The sequence below is a fragment of the Plecotus auritus genome, assembly GCF_963455305.1.
Source record: "Plecotus auritus genome assembly, chromosome: 4".
Taxonomy (NCBI): Eukaryota; Metazoa; Chordata; class Mammalia; order Chiroptera; family Vespertilionidae; genus Plecotus; species Plecotus auritus.
In genome coordinates this window covers 20,749,799-20,771,557 of record NC_137775.1, presented here as the reverse complement: position 1 = coordinate 20,771,557, position 21,759 = coordinate 20,749,799, and the positions used below count along the sequence as shown (strand labels likewise).

The 21,759-nt window shown below is 41.7% G+C and overlaps 1 protein-coding gene and 1 pseudogene across 3 annotated transcripts in view; one reads left to right on the top strand and one right to left on the bottom strand.

Moving 5' to 3' along the window:
- Positions 1–21,759, top strand: part of ARHGAP18 (Rho GTPase activating protein 18) — a 170,842-nt gene that overhangs the window by 86,833 nt on the left and 62,250 nt on the right. The window lies entirely within an intron of this gene.
- LOC308245904 (large ribosomal subunit protein uL1-like) lies at positions 13,943–14,584 on the bottom strand (annotated as a pseudogene). The gene has a single exon. The product of its transcript is annotated as a large ribosomal subunit protein uL1-like (transcript).

The following is a 21,759-nucleotide window of genomic DNA, read 5'->3' as shown; positions in this document are numbered from 1 at the left end:
AGATTTCATGAAAAATACAGAAACCATATATCAAATTCTGGTTTATGTAACTAGAATCCCTCATGTGCCCCCTTCGCTAAGACCCCTCTTTCTGGGAAAAATGCCTATATTTGTACAGGATTGGAATAAGAGACATGTTACAGGATTTTAGTTGGAAAAATAAAAATCTTAAGTAGCCCGCCCAACTTGCCCATTTTACAAATGAGTAAGTAACCATGGTCCATTGAGGTTAGATGACTTGATCAAAGTAATATAGTTATTTTCTGATGGAGGAAGAACCAGAATCAAGACACCCAATCTCCCAGTTCAGTCATATCCCTTGGCCATCCTCCTACATTTGCTTCCTTCTTGATAAAGTGAGCCCTATTTTGATGCAGAATTTAGATATTAATCATTGGTGATGGGTTTGAAATAGTGGGTCATGCTATTTTAATGCCATAATATTGATGCAGGAAAGCAGAAACTAAAAACCAGGTGCCCACAAGGACCACCAGGTAGCATAACGTCCAGATAGGACTGGTGGAACTATGGCAAACTGGAAGTACAGCTGACCCTCGAACAATTTCAAGGGGTTGGGGCGTCGGACACCTGCACAGTTGAAAATCCACTTATAACTTGTCAGCCCTCCTCATATGTGGATTCCCAATTGGGGTTGGAAAATGATATCCCCTGTTCATAGGGCCCAGCCCCATGGCACCTGCTGACTGCCCAGAAGGACATGTTGCAAGAGAAAAATGTGGGAAGCCAATCTAAAAATGTTTGAAGCACCCTGCTGGACAAACAGACATTTCTGCCAGCCAGATCTAGCCTGAAGATTCCTAGTGTGTGATGTCTCAAAGTCTTAAGATTAACAGCCTCATTCTTTCCAAAAGAGTTATTTTCAAAAGGTGAGAATATGTTGGCAAACATGTGAAGTTGTAACACTGTGGTTAATCGTTCCTTAGACTAGCCAAAGGATCAGTGGGTTAGGCTCTCAAAGTTCACAGAGGGAAAATAATTATCAATAAAAGAGTATTTATTGCCTGTCTTTATTGCCCGGTGATAAAGTTGGAGAGTAATGTGTTTTCTCTGTCACAATACCATCTGTCCTAATGGAGGGTAGTTGGTTATGCTATTTACTGGCTGGGACACAGAAACCTTTTTAGAGATTTGGCGCAGCAACTAACTACCTGTATGTCACTGGGCAAAGCATCCAATTTTTCTACCTTGCCAGATTCGCATTTGAATAATGAAGGGCTGGACTTTATGAGACCTAGGAAACTAAGGATGCAGAGGGTTTCAGGCTGAACTTGAACCCCTTTCTTTGGCTCTTAAAAAATAAAGCCTGTGTTGGAGGAAGACAGATTGGAGTGCTTGCGTGTCTCACTTATGTCTTTAGCACATTGGTAATTACAGTGGATTTACTGCCCTTCCTCTCCTGGGCCGGCTGGGAAGCTCAGACTGGTTAACAATGAATTGACTGAGCGATCCTTAGGTTCGTTCCAGCTCTCTCTCCACCATAACTCGACTCTTTCTGAGGACAGGTTTCAAATGCTTTTCTCCTGTAGAGACTGAAGCAGGGGGTCTGGGGCCACTTGGCCTAGGTTGTGTCCTGGCTTTCCTGGTCCTGTTGATTTCTTTCTCTGAGCCTCAGTCTCCTCATCCTTAAACTGGGGCTGATTGTGGTGACTACCTCGTCTTGTGATCGCTGTTCCTGGCAAATTATCAAGTGCTCCTTTTATTCTTAAAATGCAGGGACTGTGCGGCGTAGATAATGAAAATTTAATTAGCATTTACATTTGAAATACAGCATGAGAATTTCCTCCATTTCCTAGCAGATTCAGGGCTTTTAAATTTCTCTGTCGGAACTGAGATGTGTTGGGAATAAAAGTTGGCAGGGTTAGTGTGCCTCTGTGTTTGAATGATACCACATGATAAAGGCGCAGAGGTAAAGGCAAATGAATCGCGTGTAAGATGGTGTGAGCTGTAGGCATCCTGATGTTAACTGAAGAGCTCACTGGCCATGTGGCTGGTAGATGTGCCTGTGACCCCAGGCACACTGGACCAGAAAGAAGGCTTGCACAGGTGGGTTTGCTATCACTCAGAGGGCACCATCTGATGCAGCTTCCTGTAGAGGGAAGAGTTCATTGCAGGAGATGCTTTAGCAGCTTTCACATGCTAATGTGAAGGGCATCTGCTCTGGAAGAACAAACCACCTCTCCAGATCCATCTTGGAGCATCATTTAAGGCAAGAGGATGGCAATAGACAAATTGCACTCTCTTCAGAAGGAGTGTGCGGGTTTACACTGTGTTCCAAGTTGCCGAGAAGTAGGCATGGTGCCCTGATGGCCATTCAGCGGGGCTCCTGCTGCTGAAAGAGCAGCCTGTCCTTGTCTGTCTGCTGTGCTTTCATCTCCTGCCATATTTGTATTCCTGTGCATGCTCCCCACATGAAAGCACAGCGTGCTATTCCCAGCTCTGCTGCTGTGACCTGTGGTAAGACCAAATTCTAAAAAAGATTTTAAGGCTTTTACATGGAATGCTAATGATGCACAGTGGTATTTAATCACTTGGCATCTGGCCAGAAGCATTCAGAAGCAGGTCTCGCCCCTCAGGGAGCAGCCGCCTGCACAGGTCGTGGGAGGGGCTCTTGGTTGCAAGGCCTCAGCCTCCTGGGTGTGTTCCTGGGTGTGTGCGTGGCAACCCAGCCAGGGACGTCAGTGTCACCTGGGAGACAGGGCACAGAAGACGGCTGGGTAGGCTGGAAATCAGCTCTGCATAGCTGTTGGATTCTGAACAAAACTTCAGGAAAATTGTTCACTGGGTGAGCTGGTGGGATGAGGCAGTTGCAGTGGGCTGAGGGTGGGGAATGGAACACTCTTCATGTTATTGTCAGGGAGTCTTTGGAGGCAAAAAGTGAATCACACCTTTTGCCAGTTTAATCATCGCCAGTCTCAGCTGGAGAATCCGAGAAGAGAATGTCTTGTTCTCTAGACCTCTTATCACTCAACTGGGTAGACAGGCGTGCAGGTGAGGTGCCTCCCTGGGAAGCCGGCCTAGAACTCAGGCCTTCTTATTCTCTCTTGGTTCTGCTGCCCTCTGCCCAGCAAGTAGTGGCCGCCAAGTTTCCATTTATTCTTCCTCCACTCCCATCGAATTCGCTTTTCAACAAATGAATTTGTTGTTCAGCATCCTTGAATATTCAGGAACATTAATATGAGTTTATTTTAAACATAAATAGAAGTTTTATTTTTATTCAAATAAAGAACTCCAATTTGTTTTTATTTTTTAATTGAATTTATTGGGGTGACATTGGTTAATAAAATTATATAGGTTTCAGGTAGACAGTTCTACAATAAATCATCTGTAGATTGTATTGTGCATTCACCACCCCACGTCAAGTCTTCTTCCATCGCCATTTATCCCCACTTTACCCTCTTCTACCTCCTCCCACCACCTTTCCCTCTGGTAATCACCATATTGTTGTCTGTGTCTGAAATTTTTTTTTTCTTAATCCCTTCAGATTTTTTTACCAAGCTCCCAATCCCCCTACCCTTTTGACAACTGTCAGTCTGTTCTCTATCTATGAGTCTGTTTCTATTTTGTTTGCAAGTTTATTTAAGTTCATTAGATTTCACATATGAGTGAAATCATATGGTACTTGTCTTTCTCTGACTGGCTTGTTTCACTTAGCATAATGCTCTCCAGGTCCATCCATGCTGTCCCAAAAGGTAAGGTTTCCTTCTTTTTTATGGCTGAGTACTATTCTGTTGTATAAATGTACCATAATTTTCTTTTTAATCTAGTCATCTACTGATGGGCACTTGGGTGATTCCAAATTTTGACTATTGTAAGTAATGCTGCAATAAGCATAGGTGTACATATATTCTTTCAAATTAATGTTTTGGGATTAAATAAAAGTGTGTTTTGTTTTTTAATCCTCACCCGAGGATATGTTTTTATTGATTTTAGAGAGAGAGGAAGGGAGAGAGAGAGAAACATTGCTCTGTAGGATCGCACCTGAACTCTTTTGGTTTACGGATGATGCTCCAACCAACTGAGCTACTGGCCAGGGCTAAATAGAAGTTCTTTACAGCTTAAATATGGATTTGCCATTGTGGTTTTTTCATTATTTTTCAAGAGTTTGTTTCCTTTGTTTCTTCCTCCTTTTCTTCTTGGTTCAGTTTTTATTTAATGTCCTTTAAAAAAAAGAGAGCTATTGTTTACCTTTAAGATGATTCTTTTTAAATTCCAAACGTGAAACCTCTTCCTCCGGCCCCACAGGTTCTTTTATCCTGTTTAAACTGCTTTGTTTCCTGTGAGCTCCTTCCACTCCCTGTATGGTGGATGCCTTCTAAAATTATCCTCCCTCCAGGCGGTACCTGTGTCAAGAGCTGCTGATCTTGAGTGTATGTAGGAGACACCTGGGAATCATGGGCGAACGCAGACTGGGATTCAGCAGATCCAGGAAGGGGTCTGAGATTCTGCCTCTCAATGCTGGTGCTGCTGGTCCTGGGAACACATTGCACCCAAAGGACCATTGATTAAGGCACAGAGGCAGACAAATGAATCTCACGGAAGATGGTGTGAGCTGCAGGTATCCTGATGTCACCCAGGGGCCTCCACTTATTTTAAATTCAGCAGGTCCAAACTGAGCTCATCACCTTCGAGGCTTGCCTTTTATTTTATTTTATTTTATTTTATTTTATTTTATTTTATTTTATTTTATTTTATTTTATTTTATTTTATTTGGGTAGCACTGGTGTAAAGCAATTTACTGTCACAGTCAAAACCACTCAGGAAGATTTCCTGCTAAGATTCTGTCAATTATTTAATGAGTTGGGTGAAGTTGTCAATTGCTATGAGTTATTGATTGGAAAGTAAAATCATTTTATGTGAAGACACTACAGTTGAATCCAGTTCACGTTGTAGTGCCTTGTGAGACAATTCTTTCCATTCCTGTTGAACTATCAAACTGAGTCTTAGGGACCTTACCATATGCCGCCTATACATTTATGTTGCCTATAAATATAAAACTCAAAATGTTTTTCTATTTATTTTTCATGCCCTATGGAGTAATAAGAAATGGAAAGTGAGAAATTTTACTATAAAATTTGCTCCCTGGCTTTAACCCTAGTGCCCACATAATTTCTCACTACTGTTTCTGGTTTAAAAATCATATACATTGCATACATATCATCATGAAAACCATCTGCTTGATTAATTTTTCAGTGTTTAAAGCGTATAACTTTAAAAGTTTTTAATGTAAACTTGAGATGCCGAAAGCAGTTGTTTTTCGAATTTTCTGTATTCATAGATTCCTTTTCCTGCTTAAATGGATTTCCAAATAACAAACAAATCGATGTGAAGCTGCTATGGTTGAGGGGCAAGTGAGGGAACCTAGAGAGGCCTTTCCCTACCTCACTTTAATTTCTCCTTCTTTGAAAAATGCAACACTAAGTTGAAGTGGCAGGTTAAATGAAGGCTTTATAGGTGAAAGTCAGTGTGAACAGATGAGACTTATATAATTTTTAGGACTGGAAGAGGCGAGGTATTATCCTTCTTTTTGTAGGGTGAATGTATCTGTCATGTGCACACAAGGAACAGGAGAGCTGGAGACGGCCCCAAGTTCTCTTGTCTCCCAGTAGAATTTTCTTTTCTACACTATCGGGTGATAATCACCTAGGAAATACTCTTTCTTGGGACATTAATATGCACTAAAAATGACGACAGCACTTCAGGTGTGATTAAGAACCTATTGGAGATAAGGTGAGGGTACATGTACTATGATTCATGGAGAGCAGCCAACAGTGAGAGCTAGGTGAGCACCTAGAAGGGAGCCAATAAGTGTCGGTCTCTCTTTCCTCCTCTGTACTCACTCCATAGCTTATTGCCATTCACTGATTAGAGTGTACAATGGCACAATGAATTATGCAAAGCTAGTTTTTCAGGAGGGGCTGTCTTGTAGTCTAATGCAGCGCAGATGGAAAGATCCTCTTTTAATCATTGTTCTCACAATACTTGGAAGCTTTTTGAGGAATAAGCACTCAGAAGTGAAAGTGAATGGCCTTCAGCAGTAAATGAATTCCTTTTGCAGGGAGGAACTGAAATCTATTTATGATGCAGATGGCTGCCCTGTGTTTGAATGCTCATCCTTGTCATCTGAGATGCATACTTAGAAACAGAATGTCTCTTGAAATAGTTGGGCTTTAGATGGTTCCACTGGAGAAATTACTTTTGCCCAGGCTGGCCCAACATGTATTATTATTCTTCAGAAATGGTGACAAGTATTTAAACGCCAATTCACTCCAATCATGAAAATATGTAAATTGCCTCTCTCTCCCTCTCTCTCTGTCTCTGATCCTTAGTTGCTGCTGAAGAGACTGAATTAGTTAGCATCCCCTTACTTTTATTAGCATAATATTAATGCAAATGATCAGCAAAGGCTTTTTAAAAAAGAAGGCAGAACCATAGGAAACAATAATAGTGCTCACTTCTCTTTAGTGAGGAAGAAAAAGCATTTATGATTAGGTTCTAACTTTGGTGTCTGTGCCAGGGACCACCCACGAGGGCCTAAACAGGTACTTGTTTTTAAAATGAGCATCAGCCTGGATGGTTCAGTTGCAGAGCCAATCCAAAAAAGACCCAAAGGGAAAATTTCAAACCGAAGATTATATATGCTGTTACCTGTAGGTAGTTCTTCATAATTCAGATGCTATTAAGAATGTGTACTCACAGGAGATTATATATATATATCCATATATATATATATCCATATCCATATTAGTCTATATTTCCAAGACACCACTTTGTAAAATATAGAAGGAAAAATGAAGGACTGATAGTCATTGGCCAATTCAAGGTATAGCAAAGAACTGACTTAAAGCTCTTCCCAGCAAAGGGGTTGATATAAATAGGACACTGATTAATTCTTTATTTGCTCAGAGGAAATGGACTTAAATTAGAGGACAGTAAAGTTGAATCAAATAACAGGAAGACATTGTTGGCTCTAGAGAGAGCTTGATAAAATTAGGATGAGGTATAGCAACGGCCTGGAATCTCCCTTCTAAACCTCTCACAGGGCTGCAAACATTTGTTACACTTTCTGGCATCTGTGCCTGCCTCTGTTTCAGTGGAAGTGAGCACTGTAGCGCCTGCTTTCTGTACCACCCACATAGCATGAAGCCAGTGCTGCCGTGTATTGTTATTTTCCTACATGATTTATCCCCATTACAATATGGACTTTCGAGGATCAGAGGTGAAGATCTGTGCTTCTTTGGACCTTGGACATCAACAGGTTTAGTACCTCACAGTTAACGAGGAGTCAATATTTGTTGAATGAATGTATGAATCACAACTTAGTTATCTGTTTATTATTAACAAACAAGAACCCAAGCTCCATAGCATCACTCCACCAAAACGTTGATGTATTGACTGCACTCCAACTCCCGGGGTCTTTCCAGTGTCCGCTTCAGTACCTGAAATGGAAAATATACTTCCTTATGTGGATTCATTTGATTGTGAAACCATAACCACAATGATTTTCAAAAACAAAACTGACAGCATTTTGACCAACATCCATAATGGAGGAAGACTAACGAATAAATGTGGAGATTGTTGTTCAGTGAAACTTTCTATTCACAAAGCTATTGGACTCAGAAATTAACATGCCTGTTTTAGATTGGTTGGCATATACTTAAGAGTTTCACAAATATAAAAGTTATGTATTTTACTTTATAGAACCAGCTTCAGCAAATAACTGAAATCCTTTATGAGATGGGAACCCTTAATAGTTAGCTCTCAAACACTGAAGTTAAATAAACAAACAAGAAAACAAAGAAAACAAAGGTTTTAGTCTTGGATCTTTACTGTAGAGTATCTAACTATTCTGGGTCTTTCTGAAGAGTTATCCTGGCAAGACAGTAAAGGAAGTTCATCTTTGATGCCATCACCCACCCTGATTACCATGGCTTTGGTACCCACTGCACAAATGTGGCCTTCTGCCCTTGGCGTACTACATTCTCCTAATTCTTTCACCTTCTCCTTTTAGAATTTAAATTCAGACTCTGTTCTTATTTCTAGAGGCTCTCTTCTCTTTTCAACAGCCCAATTGGCTGATATTTTCTGCAGTGTTATCTTCCTGAGACAACAGTTCTTTCTTCCACGTGTCTTTGCTGGTAAGGAGAAGGGTAGGGGAATAGACCTACCTGGGATGTGAGGTCCCAGGAGTCTTGGCCAATGCAGAATGGGGGGCTCAGAAAGGTGATCCAGCAGGTTTTGTTAAGGAAAAAAAAAAAAAAAAGAAATCAAACAACCTGGATTGTTTCTTTGGTGGGTAATGGTCATAAAGGAGATACAGGTATGGAGCAATGGAAAGGGGGGAGAGAACTAGAGGTGTGGCAGAGGATGACTGGAGGTGGAAATCTTTGAGTTGGATATTGATTAAGCATCGGCTTTTTATAGAGTGCTAATAGCCTTGGCTGTGGGTAGGGAGGAAACTCTCAAGGTCATTAACTGCATGTGGATTTAGCCTGTTTTAATTCCCACGTGGAATGGCATTTTGGAACCAAATGCCATATTGCTTCTAGATATACGAGAATTTTGCTGTCCCATGTATGCAGCAGGTGAACAATAGGCTAGCATAAGCTTGGTGGTGAGCCTGAGACTTATGGGTTCCGAAGGTGACCAGGATAGGAATTAAACTGGGACAGTTACAGACCCTTCCAGGTGGGGAGATTTAATCCTCCTGGAATTTGATGTGGCTGCGGGTGGCATTTACCAGAGCTCCAGGTGTCCATGACTGTGCTAGAGTATGTGGTAATGCTAAGGAACAGCTTTAGTTATCTTTACTTAGTAAATTATTTTTTTCTTTGCTGTCTGCATTTGCTCCCTCACCCACTGAGGTTTTCACGATTTCTTTCCATATAACCCTTGCCCATGCCTCGTGGTCACTGCCTTGTGAGCCCTGGTCCTATCCTCTGCGCAGAGAGTCTGTGACTTTTGCTGAAAACACTTGTTTTTGTGGGATTTTTACTTTGTTTTGGTTTCCCCCCTCTAAGGTTAAGCTTAAAGTCCTCACCCCCAAGCAGTATTTTACAATTGGAAATTGCCTTTAGTTTCCCACATTCTTTTTTGTATTTCAAGTATCTTTTAGGCTACTTGCATTCCCATCTGTTTTGTGTTGGGTCAGCTCAGATTCTAAAATATACTAAGAAAAAAGCAGCCTTAGATAATCTCATTTAAAAAGGGAAAAAACTATCCTGTAATATCCACATATTCCACTTCGTTACTGACTTGCTAAAGACATGTAGAGGAAAATGTTATGGGTGAATTGTTTCTAAGCTTGACTAAATTATTTGATTAGCTGGAAATTATTTCTCCACCCTCTCCATCTTCTCGGTAGAGCTGACTTTTAGCACCTGGCCTATAAAATGCTCCCTGGCCTTCAGTCCTTATCGGTGGAGCGTTATAGTATTTGAAGGTCATGTGGAGCTCTCCCTGGAATTACACTTTGCAGTCCACGTGAAGCAGCTTTCTCTTTTCCTACGGAGGATTTGCCAGGCTGTCGTTGCTGCTTCCAATTGTTCTGTTACATTCACTGGCATTACTTTGAAATAATCTTTAAATATCCTCTCTCTTTTCATTGATAGCCTTGAAACACAGATATCCTTACCCTTTTAATGTTGTCTTCCACTGTTTATCTGTGGTCTGCCTTTTGCTGGCTGGTGGAAGGTTGCCTTTATGTCTCTATGGCCTCACTGATATGGGAGATGATTTCTCTACTTATTGCAATAAATAGTCACAAAGAACTAAGAAGAGTCTGGTAATAACGCCCACATCTCTTCCATAATATGTGCAATTACTTAGCTTTAGTTATTACCAAAATGTTTTTTTTTCACCTAATTTTGCCTTTTGCCCATGTTTTTATTAGCATAGAAAAGTTGGTGTTAATCTATACTAATAAAAGGGTAATATGCTAATTAGACCAGGAGACCTTCCAGATGTCCTTCTGAACAAAGCCATGGTGGCAGGGCTGAGGCAGAAGCGGTTAGGGGCGATCAGGCCAGCAAGGGGAGACAGTTGGGGGCAATCAGGCCAGCAAGGGGAGACAGTTGGGGGCGAGCAGGTCAGCAGGTAGAGTGGCTAGGGGCGATTAGGCAGGCAGGTAGGTGAGTGGTTAGGAGCCAGCGGTCCCGGATTGCGAGAGGGCAGTTGGACATCCCCTGAGGGGTCCCAGATTAGAGAGGGTGCAGGCCGGGCTGAGGGACCCCCCCCCCATCATGCACGAATTTATTTTGTGCACCTGGCCACTAGTCCTATCTAATAAAAGAGTAATATACAAATTAACCATCACTCTGCTACACCCACAAGCCACGCCCACCAGCCAATCAGGAGTGAATATGCAAATAAACCCAACCAAGATGGCTACAGCCACAGAGAGCAGGAGGGAGGTTTGGGTTTCCCTGGCAATGGAGGAAGCCAAGCTTTCCGCCTGCCCTTGCTGGCCCAGGCCTCCACTCAAGGCTACAAAGTTTCAATGATAGAAGATACATAAATCCAAACAGAAATGGCGGCAGCCACGGAGCTGGAAAGAGCAGGAGGCTACGGTTGCCCGCGGCGATGGAGGAAGCCAAGCTTCTGCAGCCCTGGCCGGCCCAGGCCTCCACTTAAGGCTACGAAGTTTCAATTATAGAAGATACATAAATCCCAACAGAAATGGCTGCCGCCACAGAGCAAGCAGAAGGCTTGGCTCCGCTCCAGGCTACAAAGTTTCAATTGTAGAAGATAAATAAACCCCATATACCAGGGCCTCCGCTTGGGTCGCCGGGGGGTGTGGCCGGCCTGCAAACAACCACAAGCCCCTCGCCCAGGCCGCCCCACGCCCCAAGGGAACCCCCACCCTGATCCAGGACACCCTTCAGGGCAAACCAGCTGGCCCCACCTGTGCACCAGGCCTCTATCCTATCTAATAAAAGTAATATGCAGATTGACCATCACTCCAGCACACAAGATGTCTGCCCCCATGTGGTCAAAGATCCTGCCCCCATGTGGACACAAGATGGTCACCACAAGATGGCCAGCAGGGGAGGGAAGATGGGAGGGACCAGGCCTGCAAGGGAGGGCAGTTGTGGGCGATCAGGCCAGCAGGGGAGGGCAGTTGGGAGGGACCAGGCCTGCAAGGGAGGGCAGTTGGGGGCGATCAAGCCGGCAGAGGAGGGAAGTTGGGGGAGACCAGGCCTGCAGGGAAAGGCAGTTGGGGGGGACCCAGGCCTGGAGGGGAGAGCAGTTGGGGGGGACCAGGCCTGCAGGGAGGGCAGTTGGGGGGGACCAGGCCTGCAGGAGAGGGCAGTTAGGGGAAAACAGGCTGGCAGGGGAGCAGTTAGGCATCAATCAGGCTGGCAGGGGAGTGGTTAGGGGGTGATCAGGCTGGCAGGCAGAAGTGGTTAGGGGCAATCAGGAAGGCAAGCAGGTGAGCAGTTGGGAGCCAGCAGTCCTGGATTGTGAGAGGGATGTCTGACTGCCCATTGGATCGGGCCTAAATGGGCAGTCGGACATCTCTCGAGGGGTCCCAGATTGGAGAGGGTGCAGGCTAGGCTGAGGGACAACCTCCCCCCCCATGCACGAATTTCATGCACCGGGCCTCTAGTATGTATATAAAAGTCTTATGAAATGGCAAGGAATTTGCCCATAGGAAATAAGTGAAACCATTATTATATCCAGTACTATTCCAAAATTAAGTTAAAAGATATTAATGTTTATATTTTGTGTGTGATATTGACAAATATTCTGTTAGAACCCATATGATGGCAGACACTATAAATCAATAGCAACTTCGTGAACTGGGGGGATGTCATAAAATTGTAATTTGTCAACTTGTATTCAGTCAGCACCTCGAATTAAATTTCTGGCCAACAGTTAAACAATCTATTCTGGGTTCCAGATCTTGAACCTTTGCTGGCTGGTGGAAGGTTGAGGACTTTGATTTCTCAGAAAGAACAGAGGAGCACAGATTTGCAATGGAAAAGGCAAAAAATGTGACTTGTCAGGAGCAATAAAAGCAAATGGATAAAAGCTTGGCGAAAATTTTGGATGCTGATCACTACTACCTTTGAAGCCCAATGACTTTGTGAAACAAGAACCAGGTATAGCCAGTTGTGGTGAGGAAGCTGGACTCCAGCTCAGGAAAGAACAGCCTTACTAATGGACCAGTGAGTGCAAACCCAGGAGAACTGTGGGAAACTGAGGGAGAGGGAGGGATCTCAGGATGAGTTAGGGAGGCAACCTTCAATTACTGGTCTGAACCTATGGAAATGATTGAGCAGGAGACGAGGTGGAGGCAAGGGGTTAGCAGTGGCAGTGAGAGAGGAAGCGAAATTTTACTGGGGAAGGAATGGTATACCACAGCAGGGCCTGTAGCGTGTTAGAGGTGATTCTAAAGGAGAGGTCATGACCCAGAGGCCCATGCTGGTCTGTTGTCTGGGCCACTAGTTCAGTAAGGAACTGGAAAATTCCACCCATACCTGGTGTCTGTGTCATGTATGATCTATCTCCTGGTAAACATTTGAATAGCTTGGATGAATAGACATCTCAGGTAAGGTGCTCAATATATAGTAGGCATCCAACAAAGAGTTTAAAATTTGTTTCAGAGATTGAGTTGACCTGATGGGACCAGGGAATGCATCTTAACAAACTGTATGCCAGTGCTTGTTTGTGACTTAATATTAGATACAGTCTGATATGAAATCAGCCCTTCTGTATTTTTCTACTCCCTGACAAGAAAGTCTGCTTTCAAACTTAACACCCAAGAGTTACAGATGCATAGAACAATTAGTTATCAATGACCTTTTAGGGCTTTCTGATGACTGATTTCTCTACTGTCTACTTTTCATGACCCTGTATTATTCCTTTATAATTTTGTGCAAGTAAATTAAAAAAAAATGTTAGAAATTAAGCAGAGATTTTTGTTTTAGAGGCAGCAATGATTAATTGAACAGTCCCCAAGCATCTGTTATGGCAAGACCTTTGCTGAATCTGGGGATACCATATGAAGAACACCTGCCCCAAGGAACACACGATTTAGGGGTAGAGAGACAAGTGTGAATATCAGCACAGGATGTGGTGAGGGCTGTGGAGAGACAGAAGAAGGGAGGAAATGTCTTTCTTTATTCCAGCCCCCATGAAAAAAGGTACCAAGTTATGAAATTAAGTAATGCCAACTGGGACACAGATCCCACCTGGAGAGCCCAAGCTTGGAATACAAAGAAGCTGCTGGTGTCTAATCTCCAGGTAGCTCTCTAACTGACCAGAGGAAGACATGGAAAGAGTTTGGAGATGAACTGGAAGTTACTGATACCAAAATTGTAGGGTGTTGAGTCCAAGTTCTTGTCTTGAATGAAATTGCGGACAAAAACAATTAATTGAACCAAAGTTTATTGGGAGAAGCCAGTCCTGGAAAATGTGCAGCTGGGGTTCCAGGAGCAGGCCAGTGTCCAGAGCTTCCTTTCCGTATTACAGTTGGGAATAATTTAGTGTCCAAGCTAATTAAAGTCTAATAGTCCATGTTGGAGGCCCTCATGGCCATAAGCCACATGGGCACAAGGATGCGCTCCCCCATAACAGGAATGTCAGGTATCCATCGTGCTTTGGGGGCGGGGGTGGGAGGAGGGAAAAGAGGAAGCAAGTGTGCTTTTAATTTAGGGGGTGGAGACAGCCTTGCTAGCTCCTGATTGGTTATCTGCAAGCTTCCCATCTTAGCAATATCCATACATTTTAAAGCTTATGTCTCCTACACACACCCAGTTAATAACTTAGTAACTTCACCTAGTTGGGTTCCTGGTTCTATTTCCCGGCCCCGATGGTCCCAATTCCTGACTACGTATAGCTTCCCTCCGTCTTCTCAGTACAGGTGTCAGGTGGATGCAGTTGCTGGTGATCGATAAACCGCAGTATGGTTCATTAAGCCTCAGTGCAGTTGGTGGGCCTTGCCCATGGTATTCTGGATGTATAAAGCCTGGACATTCTGCTAGTTCTTTTTGAGCAATGACACCAGGAAATTGACAGCTATGTGAATGTTGTACACCAGCTCATCGTCTGTCATTTTCACGTGGCCAACAGCCACTGCTTGATACAGCGCCTTCTTCATCTGGAACGTGATCATGGATTTTCTTCCATCGAGTTGGCCACCACGTTCCTATTGTGAGTCAGCAAGGATGAGAACATGCCAAAGTTATTCAGATCTGAGCCCAGGAATTCTTGGGATCTGATTGATTAGAGACTCTGAAGCCAAAAAGACATCATACTTCTTGGCTAGCTTCTTGACTAGTTTCTTATTCTTGTTGATTTTCTTCAGCACCTCAATGTCCATGTGGGGATATCCATGGCCTGGCCCCCTCACAGTGCTGCTGCTCTCCTGGAACACATACAGAGAATTTGGGGTGGGGAATGGACCTAAGCCAGATAGTGCCCGAGAAGTGTTTGTCCTTCTGAGTTTCATAGTTCTTCAAGCTGATCTGCAGTCCCCAGTGTCCAAAAACTTCCAGAGCTTGCACTGGTTCCCGTGCAGGACCACCTCATAGAGGGTGTCCCGGGAAACTCTGCTGCTCATGGTTCCTTGTGCCCCCCAAACCGGAAAAGAGTGTGATAGATAATTGAAGTGCATATGCAAACACAATCGCTTATGCTCTGAACCAATGTTCCAAGATCTTGACCTTTTATGTCAAAGCCCCACTGCAGATACTTCCATCCTTTGTTTTCGAAGAAGAATTGACATTCAGATCCCTTGGTTCCCATTTGGCTACTGTTGTCTCCCCAACTGAAGAGGAAGAACGGCCTCATGAGAGAGATTTGGGGAACAAAGAGGATCTCACTTCTACCCAGAACTAGAGCTCTACAGTAGGAAAGACCTATGTCTGGTGGTCAGTGATAGCCCATAATTTCCCCTTTTTGCACCCTGTGTCTATATCTAAATGGGAAGGGAGTATTTCCAACTTACCTTGTCTGCCAACCAACTCTCCCATATGCCTTTCTGTCTTGTACCTTGCCTTATTTCTTGCTACTAGACTTGGGTGGTGCTCACTGCCTATATCCCTATTTTGGTGATGTTCTCAAATAAATTGGTTTTGCCATAATTTTCTGTAAGAGGGATAATGCCAAGTTATCAAAGCTATCCCTCAACAGGGTCACTAATGGGCTGCTTCTGTCAGTTTCACTTAGGCAATGTTGCATTTTTAAGAGAATAATCAGTTCATTTGCTCATTGTTTTGCTGTGAGTCAAAATTGGGTGGACACTTTGAAAGACTATTAAGTGCTATACAGATGTGAAGTGAGTTTTATTTTTAAAGAAAAGAAAAGCTGAAAGCAATAACGAATAAGTTTTATTGTTCCCTTTAAATCAAAGGGGTAATGTGTATGCAAAAAGTAAAAGTAAGTTTACTTGAAGTATGAAGATTAACAATATATTTTTAAAGCTATAGCAATTGGGTGGGAGAGAAGAGACGTCGAATCCTTTCCCGGGTTTCTGAAGGCTGCCTGGGTGTGAGGAGAGGCCAGTGTGACACTGCTTTCTAATCAACTTCTTACTACCTCCAGGCTTTGTCAGCGCTCTTTCTTCCTGGTCCTCAGAGCCACTTCTAATAATTACTGCTTTCAGATAAACAATAGTAGGCATTCACTTCCAAGGGGGAAAAATGACTTGGGTCATTCATAGGCTGCAGCTCTTCATAGTCATTCAAATTCAGTGTATTCTGATGGACAGGGCTATTACAGAGTATTAATAGCGGCACCATCCCTTTATGGCAGTGATTACTTCTTTAATATCCCTGCCAAAATGAAAAAGAAAAATCTACACATCAGAAATTCATGCTTTTTTTTTTCCAGCATAAAGGTAATATAGATGGAAAAGCAGAGTGAATTTTTAAGATATTTAAAAAATTTTAAACATCTTCAAAACAGTTAAAACACACACACACACACCTGGTATATTGAAGTTATACTCCAGTGTGAAAAACCATATCTTAGAAAATGCATTGGAAAAGGTTTCTATGCATTTTAAAGAGGTATGGTATGATGGTTAAATGTATTTTTATCCAGATAAGTGCAGTGGTCCTTTAAAAACATTAATTATAGCCTGTCAACAGGATCACTCTGGTTTTTGTTTTGTGAGATACAGACCAGAGAGATTGGAGCATCTAATGCAAAAAAATAAATTCTCCCCTTTCTAGGTTGTTTGGTATAATAAGATGACCACTGAAGAAGAAATGCAGACTCTAATCTTGAATCTACCATCACTTTACTGGTGACTTTGGGAAAATTTAACCCTAGAGCCTCATTATCTCACTTAGAAAACGATGGGATCTGTTTAACTCTCTAGGGTCCAATATCATTCTAAAGTGTACATGTCAATAAATATGACTTTATTTAAAATATACTTGGTCCTTATGGTTGATGATAAGTCATGATCTGAGTAAGAAAAAAATTTTTTTCACATTAAAACCAGAACAAAACAAAACAACATCAACCTTCTTTTTTGGTCTTCATCTCCCAACCCAATAACTTTTTTTTCCTGCATTGGAAATACATGTATGATGAGGAGCATGAAAGGAACTATCTCTTTAAGAAAGGATTTTTTAGGAAAAGAACAAAACCAAGTCTTAGCATCAAAGGACTTTAAGAAAGCAGACTGTGGGTCACAGAAATGCCTCTGGATGAGGCAGAACCAGGAGACAGACTGGCTATGAGGTGTAGCAACAGGCCTCTTGGTAGAGTGGATACATACAACAAACAGAGGCTGGGCCAGATGGCTCAAAGAAATGTCCTAGCTCCAAATAATTTCCTTGAGATGGTTGTAGGAAGAGGTATGGATGACAAAGGAGCATTAAGGAAAATACACATTTTCAGATGCACTGGCCAAAAGGGGAAGGTTAGAGAGAACTTCTTCCTCTTATATGGATGGATAAAAGCAAATGATAAAAGACTTTGGCAAGGCAGGGGTTTTCAATGACGTTTTTATTATTTCTCATTGTAGTATAAGTTAAATATGGATATAGCATTGGAATAAGTCCCAGTTTTGATGAAAGACTGTAAAACTAAACTAAAATAAACAAAGAAGTAGGTCAAGAGTCACTAGGAAAGCATGTCTGTTTCTTTCAGTAAGGCTTTCTGGAGTGTTGCCCACGGAATTAAAAAGTGCTTTTTAGAAGTGCATTAGGTGTTGTTTTTTGAGAACTCCTAAGAGCAGCAGTTTTCAAAGTGTGGTCCAGAACACCTAGGGGTCTCAAGACCATTTCAGGGGTCTAGGAGATCAAAACGATTTTCATAGCAACACCAAGGCATTATTGGCCCTTCTCACTCTCATTCTCTCATAAGAATACAGTGGAGTTTGGCAGAGGCTACATGACATGCAATATGGCAAAAGATTGAATGCAGAAGCAGATGGGAGAATCCAGATGTCTTCTATTAAACCAGACATTAAAGACAGTTTCAAAAATGTGAAACAATGCTACTCATCTCACTATATATATTTTTTGTATGGAAAAATGTAGATTTAAAAAATGTTAAGATGTTTGTTATTAAATAAATTGGTATGTAATTTTTCCATTTTAATATCTAATAGTATACATATTAATAGGTGTAACCTATATAAGCCAAAGCTCTTTGGGGTTACTTTAAATTTTTTAAGTGCGGAGTCCTTGTAAGGTTTAAGAATGGTGTCCTGGAGGATAAGTAAATCTGAACCTTTGAAGAGGGCACAGGTGACCTTATTAATCGGTGGGAGGGCAGTTACATGGAGTTAGCAGTTTAAATCAGATGTTAGCAATGATGCTAACTTAAGTGCCCACTTTATGGTTACTTATGAGGCATTTCAGGAGGAATTCTCACTTGATAACAAGCAAAGCAGTCCAGATTATTGGTACTCTTCCCATTTTATCGATGGGAAAAGTTAGGATGAGAGAAGTTCAGTGATTTTCCCAAATCACAGAGATGGTTAAGTAGAGCTGGAGCCATTTGGTACTTAGGACTCCCAGCCCCATGTTTCCATGTTCTTTCGCTGACTGTGTTGGTACTAGGATGACTCATTAACTGGCTTGTTTTCATCCACTAGAGCACTGTGTTTTGCCTGGCAACCTCCACCTACCTCCTTGTGAAGAGCATTTTGTGTCAGACCAGTTTACTATTCTCTGTGACAAAAGAAATAACAGGCATTACTAATACTTTGAATAATGCGAAATTCACTGATCAGGTGAAAAATATCAAAGGAAAAATAGGAGAAAATATACCAGGGGAAAAATATAGGGGCAAAAAGCCCCACAATGGATATTTTTTACCATTGATCTTTTTAGAGAGAGTGGAAGGGGTGAGAAGGGAGAGAAGAGAGAGAGAGAGAGAGAGAGAGAGAGAGAGAGAGAGAGAGAGAGAGAGAGAGAAATCGATGTGAGAGACACACATCGATTGGTTGCTGGGAATGGAACCTGCAACCCAGCTATGTGCCCTTGGCCGTGAATGGAACCCATGACCCTTCTGTCTGGGCTGATGTTCTAACCAGCAGACAACACTGTGTAGGGCTAAAGCCTTATTTTTTATAAACACAGCATGGGATCCTGCTATCAAGGTGAAAAAGAAAGAACATTTCCTGAATTAGGTCTATAAAGTTAGTATTTGCTGGTGACAGTGCCCATGGAGAAGGGACAAAGTGATAATACTGTAATGTGTTGGAATGCTAGTTGCACAACATCATGACTCTTGCAGTTACCTAGGAATCAACTTCTTTTCCAGGACCGTGCCTAGTTTTGTCAGTAGTTGTCAAAGAGAGAAATGAGAGTGTTTGAAGAGTGGCCATGGGATTAGCACATAGGATTCTGGAGCAGGAGCGAGGGAGATAGAATGAGAACAATCTTTGGCCAGCAAGTCAGGTGGGGGTGATTGGTAGTTGCCTGAGGTACAGACTGTGTTTCTTCGATTTCAGCACCATGTGTTGGCTTGGATCTTTTGGAAATATAAAGTATTTCTGCTCTGTACTTCGTTATGTGTAGCAGATGTTGCTTTATGTTCTTGAACCCAATTTGCAGAATGAACGTGGTATCATATTACATACTTCTACACACAGAGGAGAGAAAACTAGTTAACTGGCCTCTTACCAGGTCAGTTTTAAGAAGGGCCAGACTTTTAGCCATTGCCCGCCTGGAGTTCAAAAGTAGAATATATTCTGAAAAGAAAAGAAATGACATGACATGATTATTGATGAAAATAGTAATTAAACAACGCAGCAAGTTGCCTAGGACCAAACCAGAGAGGGTCGGACCTGCATTGCCACCATGTGCCTACCATCCAGATATCATTGCTGACATGTACACATAAGGAACTGTTTGACATTGAAATGGGGACTCAGAACTGTTGGACATGGAAATTGGGACTCAATCATTTTTTGTTATTATATGTTTATTTCTAGTCTGCAGAGGCAAGATTTTTTAAAGGAAAAAAATGGGGAAAAAATAGATACAGAGGCAAAGAAGCATTGAACAGACTGTCAAACTACAGCGGGAAGGCAGAGGAGGTTGTGGGGGGGGTGCTGTAAGAGATCAACCGAAGGACTTGTACGCATGCATTTAAGCATAACCAATGGATAAAAAACACTGGGGGGAGGGGGCAGGTAAAGGCATGTACTGGGGGGAAGGGGAGGCTGGGGGAAGGTCAATGGGGAAAAAAAGGAGACATATGTACTACTATTTGTAATACTTCAAACAATTAAAAAAATAAAATAAAATAAAAAGAAAATAGTAATTAAAGAATGTGCAGTTACATTTTTATTTTTTTTATTTTTATTTTTATTTTTTTAAATATTTTATTGATATTTTACAGAGAGGAAGGGAGAGGGATAGAGAGTTAGAAACATCGATGAGAGAGAAACATCGATCAGCTGCCTCCTGCACACCTCCCACTGGGGATGTGCCCGCAACCAAGGTACATGCCCTTGACCGGAATCGAACCTGGGACCTTTCAGTCCGCAGGCCGACGCTCTATCCACTGAGCCAAACCGGTTTTGGCTGCAGTTACATTTTTAGAGACAATATAAAATGCATGGCATGCTGACTATGGAGGATCTTCTTATCTCCTCCCTAGTCTGCATCCTCTATTATTAAAAAAAAAAAAGTTCCCTTGTAATGATTTAAAAAAATCAATCTTTCCATGACTCAGTATCTTCTTCAGGTTTTTACAGCAAACCTATTCAGCTTTTGAATAGGTCCAAATATCGAGTGGATTCATCAGCACTAAGCGATTACATTTTTGCTTTGTGTCTGTTGTGAAAGCAGGGCTTGATATAGAAGGTGTATTTACGTAACAATGCTGTTGCTCAATGCCCTTGCATTTTTCTGCACATACTATCTTAATGGAAATTTACTGGAAAGTTCTTGCCAGAATAAACACATCCTTTCAGGAATGAAAGACTTAATGTAGTTTAAGTTCAACTGCACCTCCTTCCTGTGAGCAGATAAACCAAATTATTTGGCATTAGTCATTATACTTCACACATTCCACAGTACTTGTCATAGTCTTCCATGTGCTAAGTGTTGTAGAAGATAGGAATAAGGTAGACAATCTTACGTTACAGTGAAAGATAAAACAAAAGCAAGGATAGGGCCTCTATCGGACATGAACTAAACCCCAAATGAATGTGGCAGACATGTAAATTACCTTTAGCTACCCCGATGGAGCAGAATTAAGGAATATGAGCTGATGATCACAGAAATTTAAAAACAATTATTTTTTTTAAAGAGAGAGAGAGAGAGCTTTCTCATTCACATTTTCATTCAAGAAGCAGTGTGAGCTCTCAAATGAGAAGTGACTTTATCGAGGCCACTTGGGTGAGAGAAGGGGAAGGGCTGGGATACAGGGATGTAAACAGGACGGTTGGGGCAGGGAGGGAGGAAGTGGTCCTTGAATTAAGGGATGGGGGAGGCAAACAATGGACAATGGAGACTGGAGGAAAGAGATTCACAGAAAACATGCCCAGACTTCCTCCTGTTGGCCCTCGTCCTAACACTCATCCATCACCACCCTCCATGGCTTCTGAGCAGAGATTATAGCGATTGTTCACTCATTAATGCAACCAGTGCATAATCAAGGCAGAGAGAACCATCTTTCAAGGAATAAAACTAGACTATTAGCGTATTACATTTAAGTAGTCAGTTATATTGCATTTATTTGCATCAATAGGCAATTAAATTCTTTGACTTTTTCTAAGAAACCATTCAAATTTAATGGGTGTGTAGCTTTGACTAGAGTTTAGTGACCCCTCTCTCCCTTATGTAGTATTAAATCTGACTATTTAAAATAATTATAGGAAAGGCCAGTTTAAATGTAAAAATGTTCACATGCTATTAAAGAATTTCATTTTATTGCATTTCTTTTTATTTTCTGTATGTGCAATAAGTAAAACCAGTCTAGCAAAGTATTGCTTCCTAACATCTTGGGAGATAAAAGAACAATATGAAATTAGAATAACAAAACAACAGTTTACCAATTATTGTCCCCACTCAAATTGTACTTTTTAAAAATTATTTAATATAAAGGACAGGCACCATAAATGATAATTTTCCTTTTTTAAGAAATTAGGCTTTGTCCCTTTATTTCAATATAAATAGTATGAAACCAGAATTTAAAATTTCTGTTATATGTGGATTTTTATTATAAGGTCCTTTAATTAAATTTTAGTAGAAGGTGACATGTGAATTATAAAGAAAAATATAGTTAACTTAAAGTCATAAAAATACCTTCACTTATTCA